The 13238-nt window shown below is 37.0% G+C and overlaps 1 long non-coding RNA gene across 2 annotated transcripts in view; it reads right to left on the bottom strand.

The window, feature by feature from the left end:
• The window catches only part of LOC147361816 (uncharacterized), a 429777-nt gene that overhangs the window by 72882 nt on the left and 343657 nt on the right, over window positions 1–13238 (bottom strand). Inside the window, exon 3 of one of the 2 annotated variants that reach the window (XR_015137669.1) lies at window positions 74–1420. The exons of the other annotated variant lie outside the window; for it this stretch is intronic. This is a non-coding gene — a long non-coding RNA (uncharacterized LOC147361816). Of the gene's footprint in view, window positions 1–73; window positions 1421–13238 lie in introns of those variants that run through there. 2 annotated transcript variants of the gene reach the window in all.

Below are 13238 nucleotides of genomic sequence, written 5' to 3'. Positions count from 1 at the left end.
AGCTGTATAATTAATATAATATATATAATCATATATATATATATATAATATATATAATCATATAATACTAGCTGTAATTTAGATATTTTTCCTTAAGCTAAAAAAAATATAATGTTTCATTAGGTACAATAATGATCATATCTATGTAAGCAAGATAATTATCAAGACAAAGATTCACAAGATGATTAGCAAAGTTACGTTAATGCTAGTTATGCATAATGCAAAGTTATGTTAATACACATAATTTTTCATATTTTAGTATACTGAAGGAGTTGATAATACATTTAAGATATTTAATATAAAACAGACCATACTCAATCAGTTGTTTCCTCACAAAAGGCATTTTTTGAACTGTTAAAACTAAGATAGTTGTCATGTGATTAATATTGTAAAAATAAATACATCTGTGGTTTTTCATGGAATCAATTGCCTCTCAAAGGTGGTCTATAAAATTAAAAACAAAGAAACAACTAAAAAAAAACTTGAGAACCCTTGCTTTGTATAATAGGAATGTGAAAAAATCAAATAGTTACACATTTTTTAACCAACTCAGCTGCCGTTAAGGTGAGACATGGCACTCATTACACATCTCTACCAGATGCTTTATGTTTCTACATACTAATGAGTAAACGTTTCACAGCCATAGTAGAATGCAATTCAGTTCTCTACAAGAAATTGCCAATAAACTCTGAAGACTACACATATCCAACAGCTACCCAGCTGCTATGTCTTCAGGATTTCCCAATACATTTGATCAGAGGCCAAGCTTTCCAAGGTGCCCTCGTCTGTGACTGACATTTGTGCCCAATTTGTGAGTCTTCCATGGGCAAACTGCATCTGCATCCCAGTTGGTCTGGCTGAGACTTCCTCAGAGCTGTGTTGAAGTCTGATGCTCATCTGCTTAGCTTCCCAATTTGTCCTCCTTTGCCCTTTCGGTGCAAACACTGACAGACTTGGATGATTTATGAAGGCTTTCCCAGCGTACTCCTGCTCTCATTTTTATCTTTTTATAGGTAAGTTCACCATTAAACCTACTGCCCTTCTATTTCTTCTTGGTATCTGTTTTCAATACCCAGATTCTCTGATGCTTAATTTTGGCCAAATTTACCAAGAATGCTTATTAAATTATTTTGTATTGTAGCCTTGAATAAAATGTAGCTGTAAGCAAATTTTATACACTTGCTGAATCATTTTCTGGCAAAAATATATTGATACATTTACACCTTAGAATACTAGAAATACTTACATTCTACTACATTTGAAAATGTGTCTTTTGACATTAATATGGTTTTTAAACTAAATCCTATATAATTTTTTAAAGAGTAGCCATTTTTTCCACAGATTTTTATGAAGCACAGTGTTCATGATACTTCAGTTCTCCATCCCCTCAAACCAGGGAATAGGCTGGGCAGAAATAATCCTGGAAAAAAGCTTTTTTTTTAGTTAGATACTTGGAATTTCATGTCTTGAATCTAAAGTCAGTTTAGTGCAATCACCAGTGCTCCACCAGCAGGAGATACCTGGAACATAGTTACAAAGTCTAGACCCTTCAACTATCACAGTTTTTGAAAATGTTAGAAACATTATAGTCGAATTATAGTGAATTATTCACAATCTTGTCTCAGAATTGTATTAGTCAGGGTTCTTTAGTCTGTATTGCCAAATTTAGGATTTTTGCTGATCTGCTATGTGAGAAATGGAATTCCAGTGTATTTAAATTATGTTTGCTCTATGATAAATATAAACAATAGGTAATGCTTGCAGAATTATAACCACGTTACAGTCAATGTCCAGGGGTTTATCATAAGTAAAAATTTTGGTTAATTTATTTAAAATATATAACTAACTATGTTAAGAAATTAAAGCATAAGCATTTGACTTTTTTTTTTTTTTTACATAAAGCCGTTTCCAGACTATAAAGCATTTGACTTAATAGTATGAGATAATACAAGTCATTAATCAAAATGCAAAAAAATCAGACTGTCTTTAAAATTGACAGGTTTCGAATTACCAGTGCATTTAGTAAAATCTATAGCACAAGAAACTATTTGGGGCAAATCTTTAAGGCTTCTTAGTGATTAGATTTTAAAAGGTTTAGTGATTTAACTTCAGTGTTAGCCTCCGTGGTCAGCATTTATTAAATATATTGAAATGGAAAGTCTCAAGATAGTAAGAAGAAATCCGGAAGTGTTTTTCATTAATCAATTCCTTTATGACAAAGAAAATCAATGATCTTATAATGAAGTTTTTCAAAATGTGATTTCTGTATACTTTGACATGAACAATTTATACCGTACTTTAAAATTCATGTAAAGGAGAAAGTAATACTGTCCTTTAAGATTTCCTGATCACTTTTACTTTGTCCACTGACTTTCATAAAAAAACTACTTTTCATCATTGCTCTGTTCTTAATTTGTTGAGTTCATTATTATAACAGAAGTACACATTTCTGATGTTACAATATTTTTTGGACATTTTTCTAAGGAATTTAATGCAGAAAAATTAAAAAATGTCAATCATGTTTTCTTATGTGATTTTCTTTTTTTTTTAATTTAATTTTATTTTATTTTATTTTTTAACTTTACAATATTGTATTGGTTTTGCCATATATCAAAATGAATCTGCCATAGGTATACATGTGTTCCCATTCTGAACCCTCTGCCCTCCTCCCTCCCCATACCATCCCTCTGGGTCGTCCCAGTGCACCAGCCCCAAGCATCCAGTATCGTGCATCGAACCTGGACTGGCGACTCGTTTCATATATGATATTATACATGTTTCAATGCCATTCTCCCAAATCATCCCACCCTCTCCCTCTCCCACAGAGTCCACAAGGCTGTTCTATACATCAGTGTCTCTTTAGCTGTCTCGTATACAGGGTTATTGTTAACATCTTTCTAAATTCCATATATATGCATTAGTATACTGTATTGGTGTTTTTCTTTCTGGCTTACTTCACTCTGTATAATAGGCTCCAGTTTTGTCCACCTCATCAGAACTTGAAATAGTGTGTATGCTAGATAATGGTGTATAAAACTTTTGCTGAACTTTAGAGATTTTACTTTTTTTTTTTTTTTTTTTTTTGCCTCATAGCTTGGCTTGAGGATCTTATTTCTCTCACCAGGAACAAAACCCAAACCCTGGCAGAGAAGGTGCCAAGTGCTAACCATTAGACTACCAGCGAGTTCCCCAGATTTTAACACTTCTACCCACTCCAGTACTTTTGCCTGGAAAATCCATGGACAGAGGAGCCTGGTAGGCTGCTGTCCATGCGGTCGCTAAGAGTCGGACACGACTGAGCGACTTCACTTTCACTTTTCACTTTCATGCATTGGAGAAGGAAATGGCAACCCACTCCAGTGTTCTTGCCTGAAGAATCCCAGGGACGGGGAAGCCTGGTGGGCTGCCGTCTCTGGGGTCGTACAGAGTTGGACACGACTGAAGCGACTTAGCAGATACAATAATAAAAATATTACTTCAGCAAAAATTATTGTGTTTTCTGAAAAGATTTAGATTAATTTAATACATCTTTAACTTCTGTGCTACACATTTTAAACCATACTTGATGCAGTAATATAAAAGATAAATATTCACTTTTTTATTGAAATCAGCTCTCTTGGCAGAACTCTATTAGCCTTTGCCCTGCTTCATTCTGTACTCCAACAGGCACTCCAATGTGCCTGTTACTCCAGGTGTTTCTTGACTTCCTACTTTTGCATTCCAGGCCCCTATAATGAAAAGGACATCTTTTTGGGGTGTTAGTTCTAGAAGGTCTTGCAGGTCTTCATAGAACTGTTCAACTTCAGTTCTTCAGCATTACTGGTCGGGGTATAGACTTGGATTATTGTGATATTGAATGGTTTGCCTTGGAAACAAACAGATATCATTCTGTCATTTTTGAGATTGAATTCAAGTACTGCATTTCAGAATCTTTTGTTGATTCTGATGGCTATTTCATTTCTTCTAAGTGCTTCCTGTCCAGAGTAGTAGATATAATGGTAATCTGAGTTAAATTTACCCATTCCAGTCCATCTTAGTTCGCTGATTCCTAGAAGGTGGATGTTCAATCTTGTCATCTCCTGTTTGACCACTTCCAATTTGCCTTGATTCACTCATGTAGAACCAGACATCTTGGAATGTGAACTCAAGTGGGCCTTAGGAAGCATCACTACGAACAAAGCTAGTGGAGGTGATGGGATTCCAGTTGAGCTATTTCAAATCCTGAAAGATGATGCTGTGAAAGTGCTGCACTCAATATGCCAGCAAATTTGGAAAACTCAGCAGTGGCCGCAGGACTGGAAAAGGTCAGTTTTCATTCCAATCACAAAGAAAGGCAATGCAAAAGAATGCTCAAACTACTGCACAATTGCACTCATCTCACAGGCTAATAAAGTAATGCTTAAAATTCTCCAAGCCAGGCTTCAGCAATATGTGAACCATGAACTTCCAGATGTTCAAGCTGGTTCTAGAAAAGGCAGAGGAACCAGAGATCAAATTGCCAACATGCACTGGATCATCGAAAAAGCAAGAGAGTTCCAGGAAAATATCTATTTCTGCTTTATTGACTATGCCAAAGCCTTTGACTCTGTGGATCATGATAAACTGTGGAAAATTCTGAAAGAGATGGAAATACCAGACCACCTGACCTGCCTCTTGAGAAATCTGTATGCAGGACAGGAAGCAACAGTTAGAACTGGACATGGAACAACAGACTGGTTCCAAATAGAAAAAGGAGTACCTCAAGGCTGTATATTGTCACCCTACTTATTTAACTTATATACAGAATACATCATGAGAAATGCTGGGCTGGCAGAAGCACAAGCTGGAATCAATGTTGCCAGGAGAAATATCAATAACCTCAGATATGTACATGACACCACCCTTATGGCAGAAAGTGAAGAAGAACTAAAGAGCCACTTTATGAAAGTGAAAAAGGAGAGTGAAAAAGTTGGCCTAAAGCTCAACATTCGGAAAAGTAAGATCATGGCATCATATCCCATCACTTCCTGGCAAATAGATGGGGAAACAGTGGAAACAGTGGCTGACTTTATTTTTCTGGGCTCCAAAATCACTGCAGATGGTGATTGCAGCCATGAAATTAAAAGACGCTTACTCCTTGGAAGGAAAGTTATGACCAACCTAGATAGCATATTCAAAAGCAGAGACATTACATTGCCAACAAAGGTTCATCTAGTCAAGGCTATGGTTTTTCCAGTGGTCATGTATGGATGTGAGAGTTGGACTATAAAGATGAGAACAGAAGAATTGATGCTTTTGACCTGTGGTATTGGAGAAGACTGTTGAGAGTCCCTTGGATTGCAAGGAGATCCAACCAGTCCATCCTAAAGGAGATCAGTCCTGGGTGTTCATTGGAAGGACTGATGTTGAAGCTGACTCCAATACTTTGGCCACCTGATGTGAAGAGCTGATTCATTTGAAAAGACCCTGATGCTGGGAAAGATTGAGGGTAGGAGGAGAAGGGGATGACAGAGGATGAGATGGTTGGATGGCATCACCATCTCAATGGACATAGGTTTGGGTGGACTCTGGGAGTTGGTGCTGGACAGAGAGGCCTGGCGTGCTGCAGTTAATGGGGTTGCAAAGAGCTGGACACAACTGAGTACTGAACTGAATGAATTGAAATGAGTTAAATGGCAATATCTTTGTAAGCTGTTACTGCTTCCTGAGGAGAAAAGTAAATTACTAAATATTAAAATACTCTGATTTAGTAAACTTCACATCTACTTTATGCCTGTGAATACTGTTCAGTTTTCCAGCAATCTTTCATTTATATTTTCAGGCCACTAAGTGAATAATCTAAAAAGTTAATTTATCATTTTGATCATCTGATTTGTCTGCAAAAGGTATTTTGTATGTACCAAACTATTTTAAAATTATGCCTTTTCTACCACTATTTTTCTTTCTTCCATGATAAACTATTTAAATTTAATTTTCTTCATTGTGGACCACAAAATGTTGGACATGGCTGAGCACACATACACATTGTATATGAATTTTTACTTGGCTTAAATATATTCACTATATAGGATTTTGTGAGATGTCTAGCTTATAAGTTTTGCTGTTCCTTTAAGATGATTTTGATGTATTAAGGAATGTTTCCACATTTTCCTTAGAATGTTTAAACTGGAGAAGTAAAAAATACAGGTGTTAATCACAAAAAAGAGAGGGGAAATAGTTAATGCCTTTGTGTGTATGTGCACATTGCAGAATGGTTTTTGTTCTTGATGCAAATTTTAAGGACAGTATTCACTTCTTTATAATCTGCTTTAAGTTTGAATAAAATTTTACCTTTTTTTAAAACTAGGCAGACAGAGAGAGAAGGAAGGAAAGAGAAAGAGCACTCCCTTTATGACTGTGATAAATATAACAAGAAAATGCAGTATCAGATGTCAACCTCAGCCTCCCATTTGCTTACTTGGGACTACAGGGTTATTTTAAGCAGTTGTTTCCCCTGAGATTGGAGTAGTTTGTGGCAGTTGCAATGTAATGTATCTTTCTAGATTATGGCTCTTTAGTTACTCTTTCAAGATTATGAGCCAGCTGGGCTTTCCTCTTGCCAAAGCACCTGGAAAAAGGGCATTATTGGGTTTGGGGAAGCTGGTTCAACATTGAGCCGGGTCCTAGACTCCCAACCCAGCCTGTGTATATCCAGGCTCCTAAAACAAATATTAATCATTCTTTCTTCTCTCGAAGTTATTTCATCAGGATCAGGACTTTATCTTTTATTGGAATACTGGTTTCTAAATCTTGGACAGAAGAATGTCTAATTTTCTATTGAAAAGTGGCTCCACAGTATATCCTAGCAAGTTTGGAATAAATTAAAACATTCTTTAGGCTAGGTTACACTGACAAAGACAATACTATCCATGGCCAAACTTAAGCCAAAAAATGTAAATTATCTTAAATTTTAAAATGTTCAATATTATTTAAAAGATAAAAATACTCTGTATGTAATTTCCTGAAAAACAGTCAGACAGTTTATTTTACTAATTCCACAATGCTAATTACAAAAGAGACTTCAGAATTTATTTTATATTGTGTATCTGTACATATATGAGATAATATGGAGAAGAATATAGTTAGTGTTCAATGTTGTCCTCAAATAGAAAGGATTTTCATATAATTCCTAGGATTTTTATTATTTATGTGATTTTACTGTTGACTCTGTTTTAGGTGTATAGGCTTATTAGGTGTCCTTCAAATCTGTTCTGAACACTGTGCATAAAGATCTATTTACTCATAATTTCTATATTACACTTTCTGTAGATCAAGTAGGGTATTTGAAACTTAAAAAAATGAATTTGCCTTATTTAGCAAGCCTATTTATTTCTAGAAATCAAAAAGAAACAGATCTATATTTATATTGCTTGTTTTCATTTTGAGTAAATAATTTCTGCCTAACTCCCAGAAAATAGTAATTTCTCAGTATGGACCAGTATAGACTTCAACTTTTATGATACCCCATTAATCTCTTCAAGAAAATCAGAGATACCAAAGGAACATTTCATGTGAAGATGGGCTCGATAAAGGACAGAAATGGTATGGACCTAACAGAAGCAGAAGAAATAAAGAAGAGATGGCAAGAATACACAAGAACTGTACAAAAAAGATCTTCACGACTCAGATAATCATGATGGTGTGATCACTGACCTAGAGCCAGACATCCTGGAATGTGAAGTCAAGTGGGCCTTAGAAAGCATCACTACGAACAAAGCTAGTGGAGGTGATGGAATTCCAGTGGAGCTATTCCAAATCCTGAAAGATGATGCTGTGAAAGTGCTGCACTCAATATGCCAGCAAATTTGGAAAACTCAGCAGTGGCCACAGGACTGGAAAAGGTCAGTTTTCATTCCAATCCCAAAGAAAGGCAATGCCAAAGAATGCTCAAACTACCGCACAATTGCACTCATCTCACACGCTAGTAAAGTAATGCTCAAAATTCTCCAAGCCAGGCTTCAGCAATATGTGAACCGTGAACTTCCTGATGTTCAAGCTGGTTTTAGAAAAGGCAGAGGAACCAGAGATCAAATTGCCAACATCTGCTGGATCATGGAAGAACCAAAAGAGTTCCAGAAAAACATCTATTTCTGCTTTATTGACTATGCCAAAGCCTTTGACTGTGTGGATCACAAGAAACCGTGGAAAATTCTGAAAGAGATGGGAATACCAGACCACCTGATCTGCCTCTTGAGAAATTTGTAAGCAGGTCAGGAAGCAACAGTTAGAATTGGACATGGAACAACAGACTGGTTCCATATAGGAAAAGGAGTTCATCAAGGCTGTATATTGTCACCCTGTTTATGTAACTTATATGCAGAGTACATCATGAGAAACGCTGGACTGGAAGAAACACAAGCTGGAATCAAGATTGCTGGGAGAAATATCAATAACCTCAGATATGCAGATGACACCACCCTTATGGCAGAAAGTGAAGAGGAACTAAAAAGCCTCTTGATGAAGGTGAAAGTGGAGAGTGAAAAAGTTGGCTTAAAGCTCAACATTCAGAAAACGAAGATCATGGCATCCGGTCCCATCACTTCATGGGAAATAGATGGGGAAACAGTGGAAACAGTGTCAGACTTTATTTTTTGGGGCTCCAAAATTACTGCAGATGGTGACTGCAGCCATGAAATTAAAAGATGCTTACTCCTTGAAAGGAAAGTTATGACCAACCTAGATAGCATATTCAAAAGCAGAGACATTACTTTGCCAACAAAGGTTCATCTAGTCAAGGCTATGGTTTTTCCTGTGGTCATGTATGGATGTGAGAGTTGGACTGTGAAGAAGGCTGAGTGCTGAAGAATTGATGTTTTTGAACTGTGGTGTTGGAGAAGACTCATGAGAGTCCCTTGGACTGCAAGGAGATCCAACCAGTCCATTCTAAAGGAGATCAGCCCTGGGATTTCTTTGGAAGGAATGATGCTAAAGCTGAAACTCCAATACTTTGGCCACCTCATGTGAAGAGTTAACTCATTGGAAAAGACTCTGATGCTGGGAGGGATTGGGGGCAAGAGGAGAAGGGGACGACAGAGGATGAGATGGCTGGATGGCATCACTGACTCGATGGACATGAGTCTGAGTGAACCCCGGGAGTTGGTGATGGACAGGGAGGCCTGGCGTGCTATGATTCCTGGGGTCGCAAAGAGTCGGACACAACTGAGCGACTGATCTGATCTGATTAATTACTTTTAGGAAAATTTAGGTATATCTAAAAATAGGAGATCGAAGAATTTTAAAACTTAACAGTTAATTTATCCTATTAACATTTACTGTGTATCATATTCCAGGAATCAAGTTAGAAAACACAATGTTGGTCAGCAGGATTTCAAACAAATGAAGGAAATAGGAAGTTTTTTCAAATTTATAGTGCAATAGTTAGATTTGAGTACAGTAGTTAGAAATGCTTTCTAGAAAGAATCATAGCTGAGCTAGGACTTGAAAGAAATGAAGGATACATAGAATTTAGTTAAGTAAAAAATAAGTATAATGAAATTCTATAAATAGGTAAAAAATAAATTACATATGTGAAGGTTTGAGAAATATTATAGAATAAAACTTTTATAGTCTATCCAATTATGAATGATTATATGCGTTAGTAGGTGTGAGAAATGAAGTTGGAGAAAAAAGCAAGACAAGGAAGAGCTTTGCATATTGTATACAGTGTTCTGAATTGTATGCAAATATGGAATGCTTGCATTTGCTTTATTGAATAATCACTTTGGCAGGGTTATGAAGGATCAGAGAGGAGCAGTTCAGCGTTTTAGAACTCCAGGAGGGAATACGGCCAGTGTTTACACTACATACAGTAACACAGTGGAAGGTGGTGATGGTGTCTACAAACTGGGAATCAGTAATAAGCCTGGAAAACTAGGGAATTAGTAAGTGTCAATGACCAAGCAAGTTGCTGACAACTTGGGGTTAAGGATTAAACATGAAGCTGAGTAGATTAATGATGTTCAACATTTGATAGAATGCAAACCAATTTCCTCAACTGAGTCAATAGAGATGACTTTTTCTTTTTTTGGACTGGTGAAATTTGTGGTTTAAAAATAGATCAGGGGATGAGAGGGGGTTGATTGTAGCTTTCTTTTTAAATCACAGGGGCAAAAAGAGTGTTTGTAGTTTATTGCAGTTTTTTTTCAGTCACTCAGTCATGTCCAACTCTGGGACGCCATGGACTACAGCAAGAAGGCTTCCCTGTCTTTCACTATCTACCAGAGTTTGCTCAAACTCATGTCCATTGAGTCATTGATGCCACCCAACCATCTTCTCTGTCACCCCTTTCTCCTCTTGCCCTCAATCTTTCCAAGCATCAGGGTCTTTTCCAATGAATTGGCTTTTTGCCTCAGATGGCCAAAATATTGAAGCTTTAGCTTTAGCATCAGTCACTCCAATGCATATTCAGGATTGATTTCCTTGAGGATTGACTGGTTTGATTTCCTTGATGGCCAAGGAGCTCACAAGAGTCTTCTCCACAGTGGATATATTAATAATAACTGTCCCTTACTCTTCTGTCCCTCTTGCTTTCATTTATGCATAAGCATTTTATCTTGAGACTATTTTTTGTAGTTTCCATGAATATATGTCCCTGTTCCACTGATACTCACTTTGGCCATGAGACTTATTTTTGCCATTGGAATTTTAGTTTATGTAGTACAAACAGAATTTAAATAAGACAAGAAATTTGTGTTGAGTTCTTATACTTCTCCAGCCTGTCTTAGGAAGAGTCATTGGATCAAAATGAGAGAAGGGTAAAGCAGGCCTGAAACATGAAGCAGGCTACCCAGCCAATCTGTAGTCTCATGAATGAGAAATGGGTCTGCTGCTCTATGCCCATGACATTTGTCATATTCTCAGTTCTACTGCAAAACTGAGCAATACACTCACATGAGAAGTCTCTCAGGTTCCCCAAACCAATCATTTTGTATACTATTAGGGAAAAGTCTTATTGAAAAAAAAATTTTTTTCTCTTTAGTATATCATATTAAGAAAACTGGCAGTAGCTGCTAGAATTTTAAGAAATATATACATACATGCATGCGTATAGATATATATATATGTGCAGATACACATATATATACACATGTGTGCATACATATATAATATACAATGAAACACCAATATTTATGAGTGTGACAATATAAAAAATGAATGTTTATAGCAATTGTAATGAATGTGGAAAACTATAAATTAATAAATTCATCAATTATCATATTACTTTAACAAAGATTCACATGTGATAGAAGACAAGATATTGTAGGTAAATTGTTACTATTAAAATCAAAGTTTATCAAAATGTATTTCTTAATACCATTTCATAAAAATACTTGAATAGTTTATTTATACTATCATATCCATTCGGTTTTTAATTCATCCTTCACAAATAACTCAGAAATTCATGTTAAATATTTGTGGTGATTGAGACTAGAAGTAAAAAATGTATATAGAATGACTCTTGTTCTTAGGAGTGCTTTCAATGAATTTTGTGAGCTAAAATGCCCTATATGTAACAAAGTACATGATTAAGTAAAAAATATGTATTATGAACATTAAGTTAGATAGAAATTTCAAGAGAAGAAAGATATCTCTGGTTAGAAATTATGAGAAAATCTCTAAGTAGAGAATTTGAGTTTATAACCTTGGGAACCTTAACATCTATTGCCATGAATTTTATCAGTCCAATTTCTACTCTTATAAAACTGTTTTCAGGCTTCTAATTCACAAATAGCACCCTTTTATATGCATTGCTGCTGCTACTGCTAAGTCGCTTTGCTGCTGCTGCTGCTAAGTCGCTTCAGTCCTGTCCGACTCTGTACGACCCCATAGATGGCAGCCCACCAGGCTCCCCCGTCCCTGGGATTCTCCAGGCAAGAACAATGGAGTGGGTTGCCATTTCCTTCTCCAATGCATGAAAGTGAAAAGTGAAAGTGAAGTCGCTCAGTCGCGTCCGACTCCCAGAGACCCCATGGACTGCAGCCTACCAGGCTCCTCGGTCCATGGGATTTTCCAGGCAAGAGTACTGGAATGGGGTGCCATTGCCTTAGTCGTGTCCTATTGTGAGACCCCATAGACAGCAGCCCACCAGGCTCCCCCGTCCCTGGGATTCTCCAGGCAAGAACACTGTTACTGCTGCTGCTGCTAAGTTGCTTCAGTCGTGTCCGACTCTGTGCGACCCCATAGACGGCAACCCTGTACGCTCCTCTGTCCCTGGGATTTTCCAGGCAAGAATACTGGAGTGGGTTGCCATTTTCCTCTCCAGTGCATGAAAGTGAAAAGTGAAAGTGAAGTCACTCAGTCGTGCCGACTCTTAGCGACCCCATGGACTGCAGCCTCCCAGGATCCTCCATCCATGGGATTTTCCAGGCAAGAGTACTGGAGTGGGTTGCCATGACTTTTATTAAAAGGATGAATTCTTCTGTCTGGGGACTGTTCATTAGCCCCTGTTCAAATATGGTGGCTACCATATTGAATCAAATTTGAAATCTGTTAAGAAATTTGGGAAGTATCATTGTATTTCAATAACAAAAAATTATTCAAGATTTCTGAACATTCTGTTACACCAATATAATGTTTTGAAGTAATGTCTTGAGAAAAATGTCAGTGCTAATTGTCTCCTTATACTTTTCCCACAATAGCTGAGAAATGCCTGAAATTTAAACAGCTCTGTCCAATCTTGTATATTCACTTTTGCTCTATTATCAAGTTTAGAATAGTTCACAGCTAAAGTGGTAAGTATCATGTTTTCTACTCTGGTGGCTCAGAGGGTAAAGGATCCCACCTATAATGCATGATATTTAAACATATTATTGGCTTCATACTACTACTACTAAGTCGCTTCAGTCTTGTCCGACTCTGCAACCCCACAGACGGCAGCCCACCAGGCTCCACCTTCCCTGGGATTCTCCAGGCAAGAACAATGGAGTGGGTTGCTATTTCCTTCTCCAATGCATGAAAGTGAAAAGTGAAAGTGAAGTCGCTCAGTCCTGTCCGGCTCTTCGTGACCCCATGGACTGCAGCCTACCAGGCCCCTCTGTCCATGGGATTTTCCAGGCAAGAGTACTGGAGTGGGTTGCCATTGCTTTCTCCATTGGCTTCATAGATAAATATTTTCATAATAGTATTTGCTAAGGGTAAGCAAATCTTCAAAAAGAATTATATTTAATTGAATAATAGTCCAATTATATATACCTCTAACAGTAATCACTAATATATTTCAG

Source organism: Bos grunniens, chromosome 12 (assembly GCF_055505025.1).
Source record: "Bos grunniens cultivar Pamir isolate PY7600 chromosome 12, Bosgru_T2T1.0, whole genome shotgun sequence".
Lineage (NCBI taxonomy): Eukaryota > Metazoa > Chordata > Mammalia > Artiodactyla > Bovidae > Bos > Bos grunniens.
Note: the sequence above shows the minus strand (reverse complement) of the source record. Positions and strands in the feature narration are given on the sequence as shown.